This window comes from Rattus norvegicus, chromosome X (genome assembly GCF_021556685.1).
Source record: "Rattus norvegicus strain SHRSP/BbbUtx chromosome X, alternate assembly SHRSP_T2T, whole genome shotgun sequence".
Classification (NCBI taxonomy): Eukaryota; Metazoa; Chordata; class Mammalia; order Rodentia; family Muridae; genus Rattus; species Rattus norvegicus.
Genome location: NC_141554.1, coordinates 134606824 through 134620926, shown reverse-complemented (window position 1 = coordinate 134620926; position 14103 = coordinate 134606824). Strand labels below are relative to the sequence as shown.

General features: G+C 37.0%; 1 long non-coding RNA gene across 3 annotated transcripts in view; it reads left to right on the top strand.

Moving 5' to 3' along the window:
- Positions 1 to 9065, top strand: part of LOC147998365 (uncharacterized) — a 60924-nt gene extending 51859 nt beyond the window's left edge. Inside the window, exons 2-4 of one of the 3 annotated variants that reach the window (XR_015646716.1) lie at positions 4757 to 6244; positions 7888 to 8075; positions 8777 to 9065. This is a non-coding gene — a long non-coding RNA (uncharacterized LOC147998365). The remainder of the gene's footprint in view (positions 1 to 4756; positions 6245 to 7887; positions 8076 to 8776) is intronic. The other 2 variants (XR_015646715.1, XR_015646717.1) reach the window with 2 other exon arrangements.
- The last annotated feature ends 5038 nt before the right edge of the window (positions 9066 to 14103 follow it).

Genomic DNA, 14103 nt, shown 5'->3' with positions numbered 1-14103 from the left:
ACCAAAAAGAGGCCAGGACCAGCTAGGTTTAGTGCAGAATTCTATTAGACCTTCATAGAAGACCTCATACCAATACTGTCCAAATTATTCCACAAAATAGAAACAGGAGGGACACTACCCTATTTCTTCAATGAAGCCACAATTACACTTATACCTAAACCAGACAAAGACCCAACAAAGAAAGAGAACTTCAGACCAATTTCCCTTATGAATATCAATGCAAAAATACTCAATAAAATTCTTTCAAACCAAATCCAAGATCACATCAAAACGACCATCCATCATAAGTAGGCTTCATCCCAGTGATGCATCAATAGTTCAATATACAGAAATCCATTACTGTAATCCACTATATAAAGAAACTCAAAGAAAAAAGCCACATGATCATTTCATTAGATAATGAGAAAGCACTTGAAAAAATTCAACACCCCTTCATGATAAGAGTCTTAGAAATATCAGGACTTCAAGCCCATACCTATACATAAAACCAATAAACAGAAAACCAGTAGCTAACATTAAAGTAAATGAAGAGAAACTTGAAGCAATCCCACTAAAATCACAGAGTAGACAAGACTGACCTCACTATCTCTACTTAGTGTAGTACTCAAAGCCCTAGCCAGAGCAATCAGACAACCTAAGGAGGTCAAATTGGAAAAGAAGAAGTCAAAATATCACTATTTGCAGAAGATATGATAGTGTACTTAAGTGACACCAGATATTGCATCAGAGAAATACTAAGTCTGATAATTAACTTCAGCAAAGTGGCTGGGAATAAAATTAACTCAATCAAATCAGTAGCCTTCCTCTATTCAAAGGATAAAAAGGCTGAGAAAGAAATTAGTTAAAAAACACCCTTCTCAATATTCACAAATAACATAAAATATCATGGTGTGACTCTAACCAAGCAAGTGAGAGATCTGTATGACAAGAACTTCAAGTCTCTGAAGAAAGAAATTGAAGATCTCAGAATATGTAAAGACCTCCCTCATGGATTGGCAGGATTAATATAGTAAAAATGGTCATTTTTACAAATGCAATCTCTAGATTCAATGCACTCCCCATCAAAATTCTAACTCAATTCTTCATAGAATTAGAAAGAGCAATTTGCTATTTCATTTGGAATAACAACAAAAAAAAAACGAAGGATAGCAAAAACTATACTCATCAACAGAAGAATGTCTAGGGGAATCACCATTCCTGACCTTAAGAAGTATTACAGAGCAATAGTGATTTAAAAATGTTTGGTATTGGTACAGAGACAGGCAAATAGACCATTGGAAGAGAGTTGAAGACCCAAAAATGAACCTACACACCTATGGTCACTTGATCTTTGACAAAGTTGCTAAAACCACCTAATGGAAGAAAGATAGCATTTCAACAAATGGTGCTGGTTCAACTGGAAGTCAGCATGTAGAAGAATGTGAATCGATCCATTCTTATCGCCATTTACAAAGCCTAAGTCCAAGTGGATCAAGGACCTCCACATCAAACCAGATACACTCAAACTAAGAGAAAAAAAAGTGGGGAAGAATCTCGAAGACATGGGCACTGGAGAAAATTTCCTGATCAAAACACCAAAGGCTCATGCTCTAAGATCAAGAATCAACAAATGGGACCTCATAGAACTGCAAAGTTTCTGTAAGGCAAAGGACACTGTTGTTAGGACAAAATGGCAACCAACAGATTGGGAAAGGATCTTTACCAATCCTACATCTGATAGAGGGCTAATATCCAAAATATACAAAGAACTCAAGAAGTTAGACTCCAGAGAGTCAAACAACCTTATTAAAAAATGGGGTACTGAGCTAAAAAACATCCTCAGCTGAGGATTATCGAATGGCCAAAAAGCACCTAAAGAAATGTTCCACTTCCTTAGACATCAGGGAAATGCAAATCAAAACAACACAGATATTCTACCTCACACCAGTCAAAATAGCTAAGGTAAATAACTCACGTGACAACAGACGATGGCAGAGAAAGAGGAACACTCCTCCACTGTTGCTGGGATTGCAAGCTGGTACAACTACTCTGGAAAACGGTATGGAGGTTCCTCAGAAAATTGGACATTGAATTAACTGAGGACCCAGCTATACCTCTCCTGGGCATATACCTAAAAGATGCCCCAACATATAACAAAGACACGTGCTCCACTATGTTCATAGCAGCCTTATTTATAACAACCAGAAGCTGGAAAGAACCCAGATGCCCTTCAGCAGAGGAATGGATACAGAAAATGAAGTACATTTATGCAATGGAGTACTACTCAGCTATCAAAAGCAATGACTTCAAGAAATCCGTAGGCAAATGGATGGAACTAGAAAATTTCATCCTGAGTGAGGTAACCCAATCACAGAAAAACACATATGGTAAGCACTTACTGATAAGTGGATGTTAGCCCAAAAGCTTGAATTACCCAAGACACAAAACAGAGACCAGAGGAAGCTCAAGAAGGATGACCAAAGTATGGATGATTCACTCCTTCTTAAAAAGGGGGAACAAAAATAATCATAGAAGGGGATATAGAGACAAAGTTTGTAGCAGAGACTTTTCAGCGCCTGTCCTACATGGGTATACAGCCTATATATATATATATATGCTAGATACTACCACCAAACTAGATAAGATTGATGAAGCTGATGAGTACATGCTGACAGGAGCCTGATATAGATGTTTTCTAGAGACACAGCCAAAGCATGTCAAATACAGGGGTGAATGCTTGCAGCAAACCATTGAACTGAGAATTCGACCCCCTTTGGAGGAATTAGAGAAAGGATTGAAAGAATTGAAAGGACTTGGAACCCCTTACAAACAACAATGTCAACAAACCAAAGCTTCCAGAGACTAAACCATTACCCAAAGACTATGTACATGAACTGACCCTGGGCTCCAGCAGCATATGTAGCAGAGGATGGCCTTGTTGGGTGTCAGAGCCTCCTGGGTCCCCTGCAATGTTTCACCCCCCTTGTCAGACCCTTCTGGGTCTCTTGCAGGGTTTGACCTCGGCTGAGCCTGTTTGCTTACTCCAACTGCCATTTCAAGATAGAATTAGAGGATTGATTTTATGCAATTTGTTTACGTCCTGGCGATTGTGAGGAGTTTTCATTTTGTGAGCTTGCTTATAATTTTAGAGAACCTATGAAGTGATATCATTAAAATTTTTACAAAAGAATGGCTAATAGCCTTATATTATGTAATTTTGTCGCTTCTTCAATGTAAGAAGTTAGAACTTTGAATCTTTCAGTGTATATGGAAATTTTTACTACAAATCTTTGCTGTAAAAATGAGCTTTAATATTTGGGGAGTAACTATTGCTCCAGAAAAGATTCAATATTCCTTTTTAATATTTGAAACTAATTTTAAGCTTCTAAGGATACATTAATTGGCTAAGTACCTCACCTTACCAGAGGACTTAGGACTTTGTTTGTTATCCTCATTGGAGATAAAGCTTCAATTGTGTTAATACAGAATTGTAGGCTAGAGTCTTGAAAGTATTTTAAAAAGAAACCTGGTAAAACATATCTTATTCCAAACAGCAATTAAATTGGTTATTACAAAATACTGATATTTGGCCTATAACATATACAAATTTTTCAGGCAAAATTGATAATTTTACTCTTTGCATGCTTTTGTATTTCCTGTAAATTTGTGCATGCAACCCATAGGAAATGTGCTTACTGTATTTATAGGTGGTTCATCTAATGAAAATGCTACATATATGATTGGACACTTGTTTATTCTATAGAGTTTCTCCTTGTTCAGCACTGATTATTGAATTATGTGCTGTAGCCGCTGTTTTTTAAATGTTAAAAAATCAAGCTTTCAATTCATATACTGATAGCCAATGTGTGGCTTATGGTTTACAATTGATTAAAAAGTTTTCCTTTTTTTAGATAGTGCTAACCCTCAAATTTTACAATTACTTAATGCTTTATTGGAGTCAAGTTTTCTACATGAAATCAGTGAGTGATGATTTCAGTGTGAATGTCTGACAACTCACTGTCCTTTCAGTGCTCTGGCTCAGACAACTAAACAAAACCATAGACCCAGCTCTTTGAAAATGGTAATGGAGTTGATTGCACACCCTCATGAAAAGAGAAAGACTCCATTTGCTTGCTCCCAACTCCCAGTCTTGCCCTGCCAGCTCAGGGATTTCTAGTACGGCTGAATCTGGACAATATTTACAGGATTTGGTATTTATAATTATTGCTTATGTTTAGATAAATAAACTTTGTAAGGGGCTGGAGAGATGGCTTAGTGGTTAAGAGCACTAAATACTGTTCCTTTATAGGCCATTTAAGAACTCAAACTGGATTGCCTGGACTCCTTAGCAAGGGAGGGCAATGATACCACGCAGATTATAGGTCTTACATAGGAACAATTAGTCAAAAAATCTCATTCTTTATATATCCAAAACAATAATGCTGGAGACAATAATTTGGTATACAAGTCAATGTATAAATACAAGTCCTCAGTGTCCTCAATTTAATCCTCGAGGACTTAGCTTAATAAAAATAATCTTAACAATATCTTAATAAATAAAAAGGGGGAGTTATATCCCTGTATGCTGTACAATTACTTAATAATGCTCTTTTTATTTCAGTTTTAAAATTTGGATGCCAAGAAACACTCTGAGTGTTTATGGCACCCTACAACTAGGCATACTTCTGCCTAGGTGAAATAGAAAGATCCACATATTGACATGATCCTGTCCAGGTATTTTTATGGGAAAGAGGATATATTTGTGTTTTTCCTACAGGATGCTGCAGGAGTATGCCAGTTGCCAGAGGTGGCTGGTGAGACTTGCTGATCCTGAGAGCATGAAGATTCAGCTCTCATGGTTCGGGTCCCTGGAGTCATTCCTGTGCCCTTAGAGGAAGATAGAAGATTCCCCCTCATCTTTTGTCATCACAGAAATTCTGGCGTCACTGCAGTCATTGTTACTGCCACTGCGTGTCCTGTCCCACCTCGACCTGTGCCCCAACCCTCTGTGTACCACTGCTTGCCAGAGAAGACTGGACTCCAGCTGTTGCCCCTGCCCCCTCATTCCCCTGGTGGCTGTCGATGCAGTGATTAGTGTTGTCATTTTGCAGTCTGTAGCTTCACAGGAATGCCATCTGCGTGAAGCTGCTGTGGACCGGGGAACTCTGCCCTGGTTGTGCGGATCTCAGACATGGTCCCATTGGCTGCCGGTTGTTCCAGAGAAGAACGACCGATCCTGAACTGTCCTGGGAAAGGCCTTGGCATTTTCGCTGCTATTGTAGCAGACGTTGCTTGCTGCAGCCATTGTGTCTGCAGTGTCTGGAGTTACCCTCCCCCAATCTATTGTTAGGCAAGCACAGTGGGTCAACTTTCTGGAGTAGTTGCTGATGATTGGGAATTCTAAATTTTATTACAGGAGGGGCTTGACCGTGGCCCTTGGTGTTATGGCCCTAGGGCCCTGTGCTTCTTTTCACATGCACAAACAGCACTTCCAGTCCTGGGCAGCAACTAAGCATGTGTTGTTCTCCTTGATAGGAGACAAAACTTCTGCCCAAATTGGGCTCAGCCTTCACAAGAAGCAGTTAGCTGAGGACGGGCAACTCTTTGGGACTAGGCTTCGCCTAAGGCAGGAAATTCTGAGGCTGGCAGAATATTCCAATGACGGGAAAGAAGCTTGTTATCTCAAAGTGACCTAAGACAGGTTGCTGCTTGAAATTATTATAGGGGGACTTGCTTAATAAAAAAATAAAATAAAATAGGGGAACTTGTCAGAGTCTCCTGGGTCCCCTGCAATGTTTCACCCCCCTTGTCAGACCCTTCTGGGTCTTTTGCAGGGTTTGACCCCTGCTGAGCCCAGCTGATGCATGTGAAACCGACACACCTGGGCCACACCTGGGCAGTGGTCAATTTGCTCCTACTTTTTGTTTTCTCGGCCTTTGTCCTTGAGATTTAGGCTAGTCTTCCCGGATTTCTCACTAATTAATTCAGGTCACGTTGTCTGTCTTTTGTTACCAAAGTCACGAGCCAGGGTTTCCCACTGTGCTTCCCAGATATTTTCTACCTGGTGAACTTGGGTATATAAGTGGTGAATAAAGCTACTGGACTCTCTTCCTCTTCTGGCTTGACACAAATAACCTGTGTGTGTGTGTGTGTGTGTTTCTTTAATCCTGCAGGCTTTCGCCCGATTTTTGGTACCGTGTCAGTGCGGGCATGGGGCACCGACAGTTGGGCACCAATGTAAGAAGAAGCCCTTGGTCCTGCCAAGGTTTGACCCCCGTTGTAGGGGAATGTTGGGTGGGGGCATGAAGGGGGGAATGAATCAGGAAGGGAAAACCCTCATAGAAGAAGAGCAGTGGGAGGTTATAGGGGGCTTATGGAGAGGAAACTGGGAAAGGGGAAAAAGAACTGCCAGTAAAAATGACAGTTCGTTGTTGGAATCAGTGGTGTCTAGCACTTCTAGATTTTCTGTTTCTTGATTTTTTTTATGATTTTGTGTGTCCTAAATAATTAATTTTTTCTAAATAATTAAATATTAATTTTCAGAGTCTAATAATTCTTTGGGAAATCTATTATAGCAGGTTGTTCAGAAAATATAGCTTGCAAGACATGAGAAGAGATTATAGTCAAAATAATTGTGAAATCCACATGAAAATATGAATTGGATTCACAGAACTCCTACTCAAAAGCTGGGCCTGCTGGCCTGGAACTTTCAGTCATGAGTTAAGGATGTAGAAACTGATTAATTCCATCAGTTCTAGATTATTATCCAGTCAAGTCTACTCAGTTTAGTAATAAATTCTTAAGAAAACCAAGTTAGATGATTCCAGAGAAGAAATGACATTCAAATATGTTCTCTGCCATACACATAAAGATGTATATGTGAACATACACACCTATATACATTCACAGTAAATGAAATTTTGTTTGTTTATTTGTTTAATCAAGAGAAGCCTGTGGATAAAGTTCAGTTCATGAATTACTTGCCTTGCAAGTATGAGGACACGAGTGTGATGCCTAGAACCCATAAAAAGAAAACTAGGTTTGGTGGTATGTGCTTCTAGTCCCAAAATAACACCCTAAGTTGCCATACATGTAAAGAAATCTGCATGTGAACTTGAATACACAGAGCACCCCAAATGCGTGCATACTGAAACACATGGTCAAACAAACACATACACAGAAAAAAATTGCCACAATAGCCTAATCTACTATTAACATTTTCTCATTGATTAAATAAATAAATAAATAAATAGATAGATAAATAAATGAATAAATTGGGAGATCACCAGTTTAGATGTGGTTATAGACAAAAATTCAATGTTTGCAAACAGTTCATGGAAAAGAATGTTCATTTCTAAGACTGTTGTTTAAACAGACATGAACTTCCATGTGACCCAGTAATTCCATTTTTGGGTGTATATAAAATTAAAATTGTGTGCCCATTGTGGGAAATAAATATTCTCACTGTTGAATTCAGAAACCATGAACAAAGTGAGAAGAATTCAGCAAGAGAGCTTCTTTTTGCAATAACCATAGACCCTGGCATAAACTAAGACAGCAATTACCCTAATTTTGGAATGTTCCTATGTTTTTACTGTAGTGCATGTGGTGACTGTGTAGTTTCTTCCTTGGCTGGGAACTTGCATCATATTTTTTCATGATTTTCTTTTTTAAAAGAAGAGTTGTGTAGGACCTGAAGGAAAGGGGGGTGGAGGTGGGTGGAGGTCAGCTGCCACAGGCCATTAAGTTCTAAGAACAAAATATTTATCCAGTTGAAAGATTCCATAGAACTTCCAATGGTGACACTAGAAAGATGGCATAGTAGTTAAGAGCACTGGCTGTTCTTCTATAGGACCTGTGTTTAATTCCAATGCTCTCACATAAATGACAATTATCTTTAACTCTCAGTCCAGGGGATCTAATGTCATCTGCCAATATACTCTGAAAGGAACATGAAGGCTAAAATAACATGAAAGTCAATAGAAAAATAGAAGATTTACCAAAATGTAGTTGCAAGGGCCACCTCAAAGACGTACTGATGAAGGCATAAAGGGAGCTGTGATATATGGTGAATCACCAAAAAAAAAAAAAAAAAGGTAAAAGGATAAAGGGGAAAAAAGTAGTTATAGTTTGCCTCTTTCCCAAAAGTGCCCATGATTTGCTAGGGCATGGTAAATAGGGGTCTTTTTCCAAAGCTTATTCATGTATGATTCCAAAGTACAGAAGAAAGTAAGGTCCCAACATCCAATGACCAGTGAAGAGAGGGATTAGAGATCATACTATTTGCTTTATGTCTCTGGACCTATTGTCTAGTTGTTGTTTATAGAGTTATACATAGAACTTGCATGTAAAACCTTTAAATACTGAATGAATCCCTCCTGATATCAGATAGTGACTTTTAAAAAATTATGCTTGTGTGTGCATTCCATTTGTCTTTGTGACAACTTTCCCCCATATTTCCATCTGAAATCACCCTCCTTAATAAAGAATGCATCTCAAATTTTATCCCTGCCATGATCTTCCTCTCTCTATCTTCTGTCTGAGGTGTGTGTGTTTCCATGCATGCTTGTGTGTATATGAGAGTATGCATGTGTGTGTGTGTGTGTGTGTGTGTGTGTGTGTGTGTGTGTGTGTGAATTTTAGTAACAATATGTCCTAAAAGGAATGGCCTAAAGTTGAAGGCTTGTTTGTTGGCTGAAGGTGGATCTTTAGTTAAAGGAAAGTTAATCCTTGGGTGGGTTCCCTTGAAGCAAATTAGGAGATTTTGATCTTCTTCTTCTCTATCTTTCCTTCCTAGATACCCTGAGCCAAGAAGCCCTGTTCTTCTACACTGTCTTGGCAAGGACATTTCTGCTTTTGCCACAGGCCCAGAAAAAAATGAAGCCAAGAAATTATACTCTGAAACATTGAAAGAAAATCAATCTTTTGTACATTTAAATTGATTACCTCAGATACTTTCCCACATAGGCAGAAAACTAACTAGTGGAAGATTCTTTTGCAAATGGATGTCCAGTATTCCCAGTATCATGTATTGAAGGAACTGTCTTTCCTCATTAAAGATTATTAGTAAGTTTGTCAAATATTAATTGACTACATTTGTGTGGGTTAATTTATGGGTTCTTTATTATATCTTACAGATCTATATATCTGTGAATATGCACATACCATATAGTTTTAATCAATATGTTTCTGTGATGTGATTTGAAGAAAAGAAATAAGACTACTTCTGTTTCATTCCATTTTCTTTATACCACTTTGACTATTTCGTATCTTTGTAATTGCATTCCAATTTTGAGTTATTGTTTCCATTTTAATGGAAAATATGAAGGGATTTTTGATAGGAACTGAACTAAATCTCTGGAGTATATTTATGATAGTGTTAGGAAGTTTAGCAATATTGCTTCTGCCAGTTTATGCATATGAGCTATATTTCCATTTATTTTTCTCCCACAGTTTTTGTTCATTAGTGTTTGATAGATTTTGATATATATGACTGTCACCTGTTCGCTGAATTTTAAACCAAATTATTTTGTTATTTTATTTCATTTTTTTCAATTCGGTTACTCACATTCCTACCCAGTAAGTTATCTCTAGTTGATATCTGCTCCAAAAGAATAAAATTAGTTTTCTCCAATGAGTTTCACTGGATATAGTAGTTACGCTTAAGTTGAGGGCCCATTCCTAGCAGTAGACAGCCAACACAAAACAAATTTAGTGGTACTTTTGTAGAATTTTTGCCATATGGTTTCATTTGGGCTTTTGTTTACTGATGTTTTACTTGTTCTTACAGTTTCCAATTTTGTGGGCTTGTGTGTGTGCCTGCTTTTTCTTCATTTTTTAAAGTCATTAAGTCTAATTTCTTGTGTGTTTGTTTTCTAAAGAAAGAGGTAGAAAAAAGGGTATGGACTTGGGTAGGTAGGGAAGTAGGGAAGATTTGGGAGTAGTTGTGGGAAAGCCATAAACAGAGTATATTACATGAAAGAAAGCATTTTCAACAACAGCAACAACACATACACGAACACACATACAGAGAGAGAGAGAGAGGGGAGGGAGGGAGGGGGAGAGAGGGAGAGATAGAGACAGAGAGAGAGAGAGAGAGAGACAGAGAGAGAGAGAGAGACAGAGAGAGAGAGAGAGAGAGAGAGAGAGAGAGAGAGAGAGAGAGAGATTGAGAGAGACTAAGACACCAATTCTAGATTCTTTTTCTGAATGTAGGAATATATTGCTGCAGAAATACACCAATGATGTTCATATAATACAGACGTTGAATTCCATGCCATAAGTATATTTTACAGGTCATTCTCTTTGGTTATATATACTGCTGACATACATTGGGGAACAGACCTGTTTGAACTGTTTTTTGGTCATGAATGGTACTTATTACATGAATATTTTTCTGTACCAGCTGTTAAAATAAATGCATTCTAATGTTTTCATTTAATGCATTTGCTGCTTTCAGTGTAAGTATTAGTTGTAATATCTAGTTATCCATTACTTATTTATTTAAATAATTTCTTTCTTTACTTTGGCAGGATTATCAAATTTCAAAATATTTTTTATATGAACACCTTTTTGCTCTCATGGTTTACATTTTTTAGTTAATTCCCATTTCACTTTTCTTTGTCTGATCTTCATTATTTCCTTTCTCATTCTAACCATAGAATCTTCCATTCTTAATTTCCTACTTTTTATTTTGTCATGTTTTCATGATATAAACATGTATTCCTCTACCTTTTCCTTTTAGAACTGCATTTCTTGATCTATTATTTTTTCAGTTCATTATTTCCGTATATTTGTGAATTTTCTAATTTTTTGTTTGTGTGGCCAGTGAATTCCAGAAATCTCGCCTCTCTCTCTACCTTAATCCTCCACTGTGGTTTCAGATAGCTAAAACTATGCCAGTTTGTCTTATATGGACAACATGCAAACTCAGCTTCTTATACTTACACAGTGTAAATGTAATTTTAATTCACCTGACCTAATTGTCATATCCAAGGCTTACTGCCTCCATCTGCTAACATGGGCCTAGACTTGGAAGCGTCTAGCCTCTGTATAATCTAATATAGGCTAATAATCTTTTCAGCCTCTGAGATTTACTGCTGAATAGACTCACTCTTTCCAGTTCTTTCTGAACTATGACAGGCTGGTTCAACTCAGCGATTCTGGCTCAAACTCCTGTCCAAGCTGTAATTCCATCTGTAATCTCTCAGTTTCTCACTGACATCCTCTGCTCAGCCTCAACCTTATATTGACAATTCATTCTAATCTTCTGGCTCTTTCTTGGTCTTTGACTTCAAAGGCCTCTGCTGCACAAATGAAATGGAACTGAATTCAATGTCACTGCAGTGTCTCCTTTCCTTACTTACTGAACTCAACTCAGCTGATAGAATACAGCTGTCTCATTCTCTCTGTCTTCACTGCTTTTAATAGCCTCACTTTCTTGTCTCTTCTGTTAAGAGTTGGGTGTTTTCTATCTCTGACTCAGTATACTGAGTCTTTTTCTGAATCATCAGTTTGTCTGTCCATCAATTAAACGTTACTTTCAAATATGGTCACTTCATTCCACCAACTAACTTTAGCTATATTGTTTGGAAATAAAGATGTGTACTAAAGGATTATATCCATTCCAGCCCTATCACATAGCCCTAGAAAGTCTTTGGATGCGATCTCTTGGCAAAGCAGCCATGTTGCTGGATTCAAATTCCTCTATAATACAAGAAGCAGGTTACCAATTAAGCCATCCCTCTATTCTCTTTCATTAGTATTATAGCATTATAACAAATCATTATTTTAAGGTTTTGTCTTAAACTAATTTTTGTTTAAAAATACTTCTTTTCTCATTATATATGGCTCTCTTCTCACAACTTTTATTTTGGTTTCTTTCCATTGTTATTTTTCTATATAGCCATGACTGTCCTGTAAATTACTATGTAGCTAAGGATGATGTTCACTTCTGATTATCTACCTTCTACCCTAATTCCTGGTATTAAAGGTATCTGTACTCCAGTTAAGAACCAATGGTCTCAGTTGTGCTGGGCAAATACTCTATAAATTATCATGCATCTATAGCCTTGAACTTTATATTCCCCACTCCTTTTCTCTCAGCTCTTTGAATTAATTTGTTTGGTTTTTCAAATGTATTTAACCTTTTAAGTGGACACTATGATTACTTATTTTAATTTGTTTTACAGCTACCTTTGAAAATCAAGCCATGAATTTCACATAGTGACTTAAATAATTTTCTGTGTGGAAGTTTATTTTTAGAAAACTGAAAAGAAATTGGGTTAGGTTTGAATAAATTATTCTATCATAGAAAATATCCATTTCTTGGTCTTCAAAAATAAATATTCACACAAAATTAAGGGGATTACAGCCTGTATTCTTAACATCAGAGAATTAAAGTAGATTTGTTTTCTTATTACTAACTAGTGCCTACCCATCCCAACACACATGTGTACACACATATTTTATAACTGAATCTTGCTCTATCACGAATAAGTTTCAAATAAATTTCATAGTTCATTGCTTATTGTGATAAGATGTCATTATAACACTCTAAACTCAAGTTAGGGTTAATAAGCCCACAGGCATGTAAAATTTGCTACTATCTTTCCCATGGTAAAAAAAAAATAGATACCTTTTCAAGTGACTTTGCCTTGACATGTTTCACCAATTTTCACTGAGAGAAGAGTTTGAGAAAGGCTTCTTGGCTACATTATGTGATTGTGTCCATGAAAGGAAATGTTTACATTGGGTTTTGAAATGTTCAGAACTCCAGACATTTTATTTGTAAGAAAGCACTGTATCACTTGCAGATAACAATCAGACTGAGCACAGGGACCCCAGTGGAGAAGTTAGAGAAAGGACCGAAGAATTCCTTTGCAATCCTATAGGAAGAAAAACTTATCAACCAACCAGACCCCTCAGAGTTCCCAGGGACTAAACCACCAACCGAAGAGTATACATGAGAGTATACATGACACATATGTAGCAGATGATTATATTGTCTGGCACCAATAGGAGAAGTCCTTGGTCCTGCGAAGGCTCTTTTCCCCAGTGTAGGGGAATGTCAGGGTATTGAGATGGGAGTGGGTTGGTGAGAGGGGGAGCATCCTCATAGAAGCAGCAAGAGGGGGTATGGGAGAGGGGGGAATCGGGATAATATTTGAAATGTAACTACGTAAACTATCCAATAAATAAAAGGGAAAAAAGAAGGAAACCACTGTATTGAATTGCTTCATTAAAACAAAAGTATACAAAACATGAAAAGCACACAATACAGAGCTCTAAATCCTCACTAAATGATAGCCAGTGTAGCTACTAAACAGATCAAAACTACAGATACTTTTTGTACCCAAGAAGGTTCCTCACGTCAACTCTAAGTCACTACCAATCACATCCCTTCCAGTTAACTACTATTATATGGGACATCTATTGCTACATTTTGTTTCTGTTAAATTTTTTGAAGATGTAGCTGTGTAATATATATTGTTTAGTTACTTTAGTATGTGAAGTCACTCCATTTAATGTAGGTATTAGCAGTTCAGTTATATTAATTATATACCTTATTATAGAGTGACTGGGTCATAGAGAATACCTATATTTGTTTTCATAAATATTGTTTAATTTTCTGGCAAGACTGTACCAATTTATATATCTTAAAGCCAAGTCAGAGAGTTACAGTTGTTTGTTATTCTTCCTAATTATTGAGTTTTCATAGTCTTATGTTTTATTGTATTAAATTATTTACAAGATAAAAGTTTTATTTTAACTGTTAAAGCAGACACTTTGGTGACATTAAGTACTCCTTTTTTTAAATATCATTGCCCATGTCCATATCTAAATATCTTTCCTTATTCTATATTGAATTTCTGAGTGTATCAACTTTTGAGCCCAAATAATTGTGTCTCCCCTGTTCCTGATAATCACTATTATACTGCATGTCTGTATAATCTACCCTAGATTCAATTTGAAATGGATCCATACAGCATTTCACCTTTTGTATCAGTCTTATTTTACTTACTATGATATCCTCAGTGTCTACCCATGTGGTGTCTATCAAATCGGAGAATTTAATTTCTTTTTTAATTTGAATAAAATTCTACTTTGTGTATGTTTGTGTTC